The sequence below is a fragment of the Haematobia irritans genome, chromosome 4 (assembly GCF_050003625.1).
Source record: "Haematobia irritans isolate KBUSLIRL chromosome 4, ASM5000362v1, whole genome shotgun sequence".
In the NCBI taxonomy this organism is placed as follows: Eukaryota; Metazoa; Arthropoda; class Insecta; order Diptera; family Muscidae; genus Haematobia; species Haematobia irritans.
The window spans coordinates 13042802-13054953 of NC_134400.1; the positions used below are offsets into that span (position 1 = coordinate 13042802).

The window sequence follows — 12152 nt, forward strand, 5'->3', positions numbered from 1 at the left end:
TTCCTTACTTGTTTTCTATGATAACATGTTTACAAACTTTTCTCTAGGAATTGTTTGCTGGCCTTTACTTTTATCCTTCCGTTTGCCAAAGAGGGCAAAAGACTGTTTATAGCCACATTCCACAATAAAGATAGTAGAACTTTTTCCCAAATCATTCGGCTATATTTGAGATAGGCAAGGCGTTACATCTGTGTAATGGATGTTGCCTTTTATTTGTTTGCCAAGCATATACGTAGGTGGTCCACACTTTGGTTCACCACTTTTGTGTTGCATGTTCTCGTAAGCATCTCATTAGGGTCAGCAACGATATTTTAGTTTTTGTTTACCCACATATTCGTCCATATTTTTGTACCGTTCTCCCCAGTATTAATGACATTTTCCTTTCAAAATTGTTACCATAATTTAATTTTCTTTCATTTCTTACATTTCAGATCTCTCATTATTGCTGCTTGAACCGAGGTAAATATCTACACATCTTTCAACCCCATCAACTTAATTTTGTGTTTTTATTTTCGTAGTAGAAATACCCAGTAAATGTTCTCCAAGTGTTTGTGATTTTCTCCTTTTTCGTAATTAACCTCATCGCCATTTTCATTTTTTTTTTTCACCCAGCTTCTTTCAGTCTTTCATTATCGTTGTTGAATCAATTCTGTTAAATTAACATTTAAGTCAGCCACAGAATGATAAACATGAGGAAAATATACTTGGCACTTTGGTCAAAAAAATAAAGAAAACAATAAAATTCAAACAATTTTGGAATTGTTTTCCCTTCTGCGTAAACTCGTTCCAAGGAATTGAAATGTAAGAAATGGAATAAAATGTTGACAATTTTTTTTTTATAAAATATAGAATTTTGATAAAATTTTCTATGGAAAAAATTTTGACAAAAAATTTCTATAGAAACAAAATTTTGCTAAAACTTTCTATAGAAATGAAATTTTGACAAAATTTTCTATAAGAGAAAAAAAATTGACAAAATTTTCTATAGAAATAAAATTTTGACAAATTTTTTTATCGGAATAAAATTTTGACAAAGTTTTTTATGGAAATAAAATTTTGACCAAATCTTCTATAGAAATAAAATTTTGACAAATGTTTCTATAGGAATAAAATGTTGACAAAATTTTCTATAGGAATAGAATTTTTCACAAAATTTTCTATAGGAATATAATTTTCCACAAAATTTTCTATAGGAATATAATATTGACAAAATTTCCTATTGAAACAAAAATTTGACAATATTTCCTATAGAAATAAAATTTTGCCAACATTTTTCTCTAGGAATAACATTTTGTCAGAATTTTCTATAGAAATAAAATTATGACAAATTTTTCTATAGAAATAGATATTTGACAAAATTTCTATAGAATTAAAATTTTGAAAAATTTTTCTGTAGAAATAAAAATTTTGACAAAATTTTCTATAGAAATCAAATAATTACAAAATTTTCTCTAGGAATACAATTTTGACAAAATTTTCTATAGAAATGAAATTGTGACAAAAATTTCAATAGAAATCAAATTTTGACAAAATTTTCTCAAAAAATGAAAATTTGACAAAATTTCCTATAGGAAAAAATTTTGACAAAATACAATTTGACAAAATTTTCTATAGAAATAAAATTTTGACAAAAATTTCAATAGAAATCAAATTTTGACAAAATTTTCTCAAAAAATGAAAATTTGACAAAATTTCCTATAGAAAAAAAATTGACAAAATTTCGTATAGGAATAGATATTTTACATTTTCTATAGAAATAAAAAATGTCAGTTGCTTAGTGGCAACCGTGATCGGTAGTTAATGGGTTAATGGCAAATTATTGCTTATTTTCCTTTTGGGATGTTTTTTTCCTTTGAGCCCTTTTCAGATATCATCGAAAATTAATAAATCATCACAATCAATGCCATCCTGGCAGGTGGCAATGACGGATGTTAAAGAACCTTTCCGTTGGCACACTCACCTTTTGTTTTGTTTTACTTTTTACCTGGTGTAAAGTAAATTGAATTAAACTTTTTCTTCTCCATTTTGGCGTTGCTTTTAATTATTCCTTTCGTTGTGTCCCTTTTAAACTTGGACCATATTGAGGTTACTTACTTGATTGGATTAAACATAAGCTGATTATATGGAGTCCTTTAAAGGACATGCTCACAAAGGTATACATACTTTTCAAAGATAGCTGATTTCGAATATTGACTTTAACAAGCAGCCAGTTTGGGTGGCCGAGGATACTGGAGAAGTGTGCTGAAAAAAGCAGGAGCCGGCCGAATCTTATGTACCATAAATTGCGTACAAAATTCTACTCAGGAGTAGAAATCAAAATTATCAAAATTTTATTTCTATAGAAAATTTTGTCAAAATTTTATTTTTATAGAAAATTTATTCATTTTTTTAATTTTATTTCTATGGAAAATTTATTCATTTTTTTAATTTTATTTCTATAGGAAATTTTATCAAAAATTTATTCCTATAAAAATTTTATTTCTATAGAAAAATTTTTCAAAACTTTATTTCTATACAAAAATTTTTCAAAATTTTATTTCTATAGGGAATTTTGTCAAAATTTTATTTCTATAGAACATTTTGTCAAAATTTTATCTCTATCGAAAATTTTGTCAAAATTTTATTTCTATCGAAAATTTTGTCAAAATTTTATTTCTATGGAAAATTTTGTCAAAATTTTATTTCTATTGAAAATTTTGTCAAAATTTTATTTCTATAGAAAAGTTTATCAAAAATTCTATAGAAAAATTTGTCAAAATAAAAATATTCTTTTCTATGTCTATCTTTATTAAATGTACCTGCTTGCCTTTAATTTTATTTAAAAAAATATTTTATATAGAAAATTTATTTATAATTTATAGCTGATTTCGAATATTGACTTTAACAAGCAGCCAGTTTGGGTGGCCGGGGATCAGTTACAGGCGCAAGTTCGGCCAGGCCGAATCTTATGTACCATAAATTGCGTACAAAATTCTACTCAGGAGTAGAAAATTTTGTCAAAATTTTATTTCTATAGAAATTTTTTTCAAAATTTTATTTCTATACAAATTTTTTTTCAAAATTTTATTTCTATAGAAAATTTATTCATTTTTTTTTAATTTTATTTATATTTATAGTAAATTTTATTTATAGTAAATTTTGTCAAAAATTTTTTCCTATAAAAAATTCTATTTCTATAGAAAATTTTGTCAAAATTTTATTTCTATAGAAAAATTTTCAAAACTTTATTTCTATACAAAAATTTTTCAAAATTTTATTTCTATGAGAAATTTTTATCAAAATTTTATTTGTATAGAAAAATTTGTCAAAATTTTAGTTCTATAGAAAATTTATTCATTTTTTTATAATTTTATTTCTATAGTAAATTTTATCAAAAATTTTTTCCTATAAAAAATTCTATTTCTATAGAAAATTTTGTCAAAATTTTATTTCTATAGAAAAATTTTCAAAACTTTATTTCTATACAAAAATTTTTCAAAATTTTATTTCTATGAGAAATTTTGTCAAAATTTTATTTGTATAGAAAAATTTGTCAAAATTTTAGTTCTATAGAAAATGTATTCAATTTTTTTTTTAAATTTATTTCTATAAAAAATTTTATTTCTATAGAACATTTTGTCAAAATTTTATCTCTATCGAAAATTTTGTCAAAATTTTATTTCTATCGAAAATTTTGTCAAAATTTTATTCCTATGGAAAATTTTGTCAAAATTTTATTTCTATTGAAAATTTTGTCAAAATTTTATTTCTATAGAAAAGTTTATCACAAATTCTATAGAAAAATTTGTCAAAATAAAAATATTCTTTTCTATGTCTATCTTTATTAAATGTACCTGCTTGCCTTTAATTTCATTTAAAAAAATATTTTATTTAGAAAATTTATTTATAATTTATAGCTGATTTCGAATAATATTTAAGTTCTTTACTAAAAAGAAGTCTGGCAGAAGCCTGTGCAAAAATCATAAAATTATGTACCGAGTTCCCATTTATGGACAACCCTCTACTTTCAATTTAAGAAAAAAAGAAAACGGACAAAAGGACACCCTCTCCCCACCTTCGCACCACTCTAACCTGATATCGGACTATCACGTACCCCATATTAATTTCGCAACTACTCAATGGTCCCTATAAATTCCATCGAAGTAAATCGACAAAGTTTATTTCAATTTTCCCTTCCCCAACCAGATATCGAAAAATCATATACCAATTTAAAAATCATGTATAAATTTAATCACCTCCTCCCACGTTTTTTGCTCTATTGTTTTAAAGGGACGTCACTTTCCCCGATACAATATCGACAAACACCGTAGTGAATAGCACCCCTAACCTTCCCAGAAAATTCTTAAAACTTTCCTTCAAGTGTGGGGCAAGGAAGGTTGCCCCTTCGTTCATAACGTTCCCCCACTGCTTTTGTAAATTTCAAAAAAACTTAATTTTTTTTGCAGTTTTAGAGGAGGACCTCCTCCCCGACCAAATATCGAAAAGTGATGTAGCGTATCTTTTGTAAACGTCCCAGAAAATGTCAAACAAATTATAAGCCTAAAGGGGCGGCCTCTCTTCCGTCCAAATATCACAAAATCAGGTATCAACTATTAATATCGTAACCTCTCCCCAGTCCTCAAGTAACTCGGTAAAGTTTAATTGTTTCTCTGTATGTACTTAAGAGAAGCGGATGTCTCCCTATGCCCTTTTATTTTTATTAAAAAATCAGGAACCTGGTATAAATTTCATAACCCGTTTTTTCCATAAAATTTCAGTCGGGGGAGTTTAGTTTTGTTTGTACTTTCAAAAAAAAAAAAAAAAAAATCGGCAAAGGGGAGGTCCCCCTCCCCGACCAAATACCGAAAAATAATGTAGCGGATTTTTGTCTAGATGCCAACCCCAACATTCAATGAAAATTTCAAGCAAATCGCATAATTTTGTTCCAAGTTTCAAAAAGTAGGGCAAGGGGGAGGTCCCCCTCCCCATCCACATATGAAATCATCAGGTACCCCATATTAATTCCATAACCTCACCACATGTTTTCTGTAAATCTCAGATAATTTAGAGAATTTTAGTTTTTTCACAGTACTTTAAGAAAGTCGAACAAAGGGGAGGCCCCCCTCCGCCGCCAAATATCGAAATAAAAAGTAGCGGATCTTTGTCTAGATGCCAACCCCAATCTTCAATGAAAATTTCAAGCAAATCGGTCAACTTTGGTCTAATTTTCAAAAAGTCGGACAAAGGGGAGGTTCCTCTCCGCGACCATATGTCAAAAAATGAGGTACCCTATTTTCAGCACATGAGTGCCCCCCACGATCTCTGAAAGTTTCAAGTAAATCGGTTCAGCCGTTTTCGCGCCAACCCGGAACATACAAATAAACAAACAAACAAACAAACAAATAAACAAACATAATTTGAATTTTATATATATAGATTTATTCATTTTTTTTATTTTATTTCTATAGAAAATTTTGTCAAAATTTTATTTCTATAGAAAATTTTGTCAAAATTTTATTTCTATAGAAAATTTTGTCAAAATTTTATTTCTATAGAAAATTTTGTCAAAATTTTATTTCTATAGAAAATTTTGTCAAAATTTTATTTCTATAGAAAATTTTGTCAAAATTTTATTTCTATAGCAAATTTTGTCAAACTTTTATTTCTATAGAAAATTTTGTCAAAATTTTATTTCTATAGAAAATTTTGTCAAAATTTTATTTCTATAGCAAATTTTTTCAGTTTTTTTTAATTTTATTTCTATAGGAAATTTTATGAAAATTTTATTCCTATAAAAAATTTTATTTCTATAGAAAATTTTGTCAAAAATTTATTTCTATAGAAAAATTTTTCAAAACTTTATTTCTATACAAAAATTTTACAAAATTTTATTTCTATAGGAAATTTTTGCAAAATTTTATTTCTATATAAAAATTTTTCAAAACATTATTTCTATACAAAAATTTTGTCAAAATTTTATTTCTATAGAAAATTTAGTCAAAATTTTATTTCTATAGAAAAATTTTTCAAAACTTTATTTCTATACAAAATTTGTTCAAAATTTTATTTCGATAGGAAATTTTGTCAAAATTTTATTGGTATAGAAAAATTTGTCAAAATTTTATTTCTACAGAAAATGTATTCAATTTTCTTTTATTTTATTTCTATAGTAAATTTTATTTCTATAAAAAATTTTATTTCTATAGAATATTTTGTCAAAATTTTATCTCTACGAAAATTTTGTCAAAATTTTATTTATATCGAAAATTTTGTCAAAATTGTATTTCTATGGAAAATTTTGTCATAATTTTACTTCCATAGAAAATTTTGCCAAAATTTTATTTCTATAGAAAAGTGTGTCAAAAATTGTATTTCTATAGAAAAATTTGTCAAAATAAAAATATTCTTTTCTATGTCTATCTTTATTAAATGTACCTGCTTGCCTTTAATTTCATTTAAAAAAATATTTTTCACACGATTTGTGTTAATAGTCCATATCTATTCAATCCATCTATGTCCTGATAAATACCTGTGTGTATGCGAAATATACAATTATCGAATTCATACAATTCTACAATTTTACTATCATATTCATAAATAAAAGCATAATGGATGTTTTCAGCAAACAACCGAAAACTAAAACGAACGACAAAAAATCTGTAATCGCATGTAAAATTTCTTTCTATCACAAAGCAATCAAATTGGTATTGCAAAATTTACATAAAAATATATCTGAATTCGTTAAATTGTAAATACACATACACGATGGCTTTCCAATAGAGATAAATGAAAATAAATGAAATGGAAAAAGGATTTAGGTGGAATTAGTCATACTGCTCTAGATTCAGCTGGGTCGAATCTCAAAATACCCATCACCATGGATCACATATAAGAAAATTGCTTGGCAAAAAAACTCACTGTAGATTTAAAATGTAAACCAAATCGTATAAAACTTTCGCCTTCTCTGAAATTTTATCTAAGCCATATGGATCCAATATTACCTTAAAAGAGATGGTGAAGAACTGAAGAGTTAATTTTTTTAATCTTTTACCCATTAGTGCGTTGATATGCGTTTAGCTCTGGTGCATAGATCCGTCAGATCTTCCCAACATTTTCCTTGCTTAGTTGGTTCCTTCTACCGTGCCACCTGTACCACATTGATTTTCCGCATTCATACTAAGTCCATATATGGATGATTTTCTATAACTCCACACCCAACCACACACACACGCGTGACATCTGTAAAATTTCATCTGTATGTATTTCTATGAGCATATTTTTAAAAAATGTACATTAGACTGTATGTGAGTTCTCATTGTTAGCTCCTCTCTCTCTATCTCTCTCTTTTTTTGTGTTGTTGGCTCTTGTTTGTTTATTTTTGGGAAATTTATTGGTAATGCATCCCAGCCACTAGAGGTTGGCTTGATATCGGCATCATTAGTGGCTTTTACGTTTTACATGTTTAATTGCTGTTGCCAACTGTTGGCATAGAAAGCAAATGTGGTACAACAACAGACGACAGACACTTAACTGAAAAAGCCAAATGCTTAAATGGCTGCTTAGTAGGTGGCGGCTTGACGAAGGGGAGAAAAGACAACCAAGTACATATAACGCAAAAATTAATATACTTATGAGAGAGAGAGAGAGAGAGAGAGAGAGAGAGAGAGGGGAAAAAACAAATGAACAAAGACTCTGCATCAACGAGATTTTGATCTAAGGACATTGTAAGATATGTCTATTGTTCTTATGTCACTAATAGGTGAGTTTTTACAATTTTGTAAAATAAATAAAAATTACATTAAAATTAAAATCTATACAAATAAAATTTTGACATAATTTTCTATAGAAATTGACTTTTGACATAATTTCCTATAGAAATAAAATTTTGCAAAAATTTTCTATAGAAATAAAATTTTGACAAAATTTTCTACAAAAATAAAATTTTGCAAAAATTTCCTATATAAATAAAATTTTTAAATTTCCTATATAAATAAAATTTTGAAAATTTTCTATAGAAATAAAATTATGACAAAATTTCCTATAGAAATAAAATTTTGACAAAATTTACTAAGAAATAAAATTTTGACAAAATTTTCTATAGAAATAAAATTTTGACAAAATTCACTATAGAAATAAAATTTTGAGAAAATTTTCTATAGAAATAAAATTTTCAGAAATTTTTCTATAAAAATAAAATTTTGAGAAAATTTTTCTATAGAAATAAAATTTGAAAAATAAAAATTTGACTAAAATAAATTTGACAAAATTTTCTATAGAAATGAAATTTGGACTAAATTTTCGATAGAAATAAAACTTGGAAAAAACTTTGCTATAGAAATAAAATTTTGCAAAAATTTGCTAGAGAAATAAAATTTTGCACAAAATTTTTATAGAAATAAAATTTGGACTAAATTTTCTATAGAAATGAAATTTTGACAAAATATTCTTTAGCAATAAAAATTTGACAAAATTTTCCATACAAATTTTCTATAGAAATAAAATTTTGACAAAATTTTCTATAGAAATAAAGTTTTGTGAAAATTTTCTATATAGAAATAAAATTTTCTAAAATTTTTCATACAGAAATAACATTTTGCAAAAATTTTCCATATAAAAATAAAATCTTGAGAACATTTTCTATAGAAATAACCTTTTGCCAAAATTTTTTATGGAAATAAAATCTTTGAAAAATTTCTATAGCAAAAAATTCTTTAGAAATAAAATTTTGACAAAATTTTCAATGGAAATAAAATTTTGCAACAATTTCCTATAAAACAAAATTTTGACAAAATTTTCGTTAGATATAAAATTTTGACAAAACTTTGCTATAGAAATAAAATTTTGCAAAAATTTACTATAGAAATAAAATTTTGTACAAATTTTCTATAGAAATGAAATTTGGACAACATTAAGTTTTGTGAAAATTTTCTATATAGAAATAAAATTTTCTAAAATTCTTCATACAGAAATAAAATTTCGCAAAAATTTTCCGTATAAAAAAAATTTTTTGAGAACATTTTCTATAGAAATAACCTTTTGACAAATTTTTTTATGGAAATAAAATTTTTGAAAAGTTTCTATAGCAAAAAATTTCTTTAGAAATAAAATTTTGACAAAATCTTCTATGGAAATAAAATTTTGCAACAATTTCCTATAAAAAAAAATTTTGACAAAATTTTCGTTAGGAATAAAATTTTGACAAAACTTTGCTATAGAAATAAAATTTTGCAAAAATTTTCTATAGAAATACAGTTTTGCACAAATTTTCTATAGAAATGAAATTTGGACTAGATTTTCTATAGAAATGAAAATTTTCACAACATTTGCTATAGAAATGAAATTTTGACAAAATTTTCTTTAGCAATAAAATTTTGACAAAATTTTCCATATAAATAAAATGTTGACAAAATTTTCTATAGAAATAAAATTTTGAGAAAATTTTCTATAGAAAAAAATTTTGTGAACATTTTCTATATAGATTTTTTAATTTTTTTTTAAATTTTCCATATAGAAATAAAATTTTGCAAAAATTTTCCATAAAATAAAATGTTGAGAACAATTTCTATAGAAATAACCTTTTGACAAATTTTTTTTATGGAAACAAAATTTTTGAAAAATATTTTATAGCCAAAAATTTCTTTAGAAATAAAAGTTTGACAAAATTTTCTATAGAAATAAAATTTTGACAAAATTTTCTATACCAATAAACTTTTCTATGGAAATAAAAGTTTGCAAAAATGTTGACAAAACTTTGCTATAGAAATTAAATTTTGCAAAAATTTTCTATAGAAATAAAATTTTGATAACATTTTTCATAGAAATGAAATTTTAGCAAAATTGTCTATAGAAATAAAATTTTGACAAAATTTTCTATAGAAATAAAAATTGGACAAAACTTTATATAGAAATAAAACTTTGACAAAATTTTCTTATAAATAAAATTTTGACAAAATTTTCAATGGAAATAAAATTGTGCAAAAATTTCTTATAAAAATTACATTTTGACAAAATTTTCTATAGAAATGAAAATTTTGACAAAATTTTCTTTAGCAATAAAATTTTGAGATAAATTTCTATATAAATAAAATTTTGTGAAAATTGTCTATATAGATATAAAATTTTGTAAAATTTTTCATATAGAAATAAAATTTTCAAAAATTTTCCATATAAAAATAAAATTTTGAGAACATAACAAAATGTTGAGAATAACCTTTTGACAAAATTTTTTTTTTATGGAAATAAATCTTTTGAAAAATATTCTATAGCAACACATTTCTTTCGAAATAAATTTGACAAAATTTTCTATAGTAATAAAATTTTGACAAAATTTTCTATAGCAATAAAATTTTCTATAGAAATAAAAGTTTGCAAAAATTTTATGTAGAAATAAAATTTTGCAAAAATTTTCTATAGAAATAAAATTTTGACAATATTTTGTATAGAAATAAAATTTTCCAAAAAACCAAATTTTCTATATGTATAAAATACTTTCGTTGCAAAGGAAAAGAGATATGTTTGTATAAAACCTTTTTTCGGATGGTTCAAGTGTGGTTCATTGTTGGGTTTAATGAACTGCCTGAATTTATTCTGATAATTGGTTGATAGTTTTGCTGCAAGTAGAGGTTGCTGATGAGGAATGCGGTAATTCCGAAACGTGCGCCCATCCAACCATCATTCAGTCTATAGGGCTTTGCCCAAATAAATTTGACAAATATTCTTTTCCTTTATTGGTTAAGCTACACTTGTAGTTTAGTCAATGCATTGTTTTAAGCTGAAATCAAAAAAAGCAACAGAAATAAAATACTGACAAAATTTTCTATGAAAATAAATTTTTGACAAAATTTTCTATGAAAATAAAATTTTGGCAAAATTTTCTATACAAAATTTTCAATAGAAATAAAATTTTTACAAAAATTTTTTATAGAAATAAAATTTTGAGAAAGTTTTCTATAGAAATAAAATTCCGTAAAAATTTCCTATAGAAATAAAATTTTGACAAAATTTTCTATAGAAATAAAATTTTAATAAACTAATGATTTTCCAAGCTCGGGGCCTTTTTCGAATATTTTATTTATTTTTCCCAATATTTCGCGATTGTCATATTGAATCGATCTTTTGAAATTACATTTCATAAATATCACAGTATTAAAAAAATTATAAAATTTTAAACAAGTCTACAAATTATATTCGTTTAGTCAATAATTGTCAACAAGTATTATAAATTAATGTTATTTTATAAATATCGGACGGATATATGTAGAAATAAAATTTGGAAATAAAAATAAGAAATACAATTTTGCATAAATTTTCTATAAATTTTGACAATATTTTCTATAGAAATAAAATTTTCTGTAGCAATAAAATTTAGACAAAATTTTCTATAGAAATAAAATTTAGACAAAGTTTTCTATAGAAATAAAAATTTGACATAATTTTCTATAGAAATAAAATTGTGAAAAAACTTTCTATAGAAATAAAATTTTGACAACATTTTCTACAGACATAACATTTTGACAAAATTTTCTATAGCAATAAAATTTTGAAAACATTTTCTATAGAAATAAAATTTTGACAAAATTTTTTATAGAAATAAAATTTTGTAAAAAGTTTCTATAGAAATAAAATTTTGACAAAATTTTCTATAGAAATAAAATTTTGACAAAATTTTCTATAGAAATAAAATTTTGACAAAATTTTTTATAGAAATAAAATGTTGACAACATTTTTTATAGAAATACAATTTTGACAAAATTTTCTATATTTTCTATAGAAATAAAATTTTGACAAAATTTTCTATAGAAATAAAATTTTGACAAAATTTTCTATAGAAATAAAATTTTGACAAAATTTTCTATAGAAATACAATTTTGACAAAATTTTTTATAGAAATAAAATGTTGACAAAATTTTCTATAGAAATACAATTTTGACAAAATTTTCTATACTTTCTATAGAAATAAAATTTTGACAAAATTTTTGTATATAAATAAAATTTTGTGAAAATTGTCCATATAGACATAAAAAATTTTGCAAAATTTTTCATATAGAAATAAAATTTTACAAAAATTTTCCATATAAAAATAAAATTTTGAGAACATTTTCTATAGCAATAACCTTTTGACAAAATTTTTTTATGGAAATAAAATTTTTGAAAAATATTCTATAGCAAAAAAT

General features: G+C 23.7%; 1 protein-coding gene across 2 annotated transcripts in view; it reads left to right on the top strand.

Annotated features, from left to right (window-relative positions):
- LOC142237163 (Ig-like and fibronectin type-III domain-containing protein 2) overlaps positions 1-12152 on the top strand; it is a 521807-nt gene that overhangs the window by 184754 nt on the left and 324901 nt on the right. For both annotated transcript variants that reach the window (XM_075308520.1, XM_075308521.1), the window contains exon 2: positions 432-459. The gene's annotated coding sequence lies outside the window, so the exon portion shown is untranslated. The remainder of the gene's footprint in view (positions 1-431; positions 460-12152) is intronic.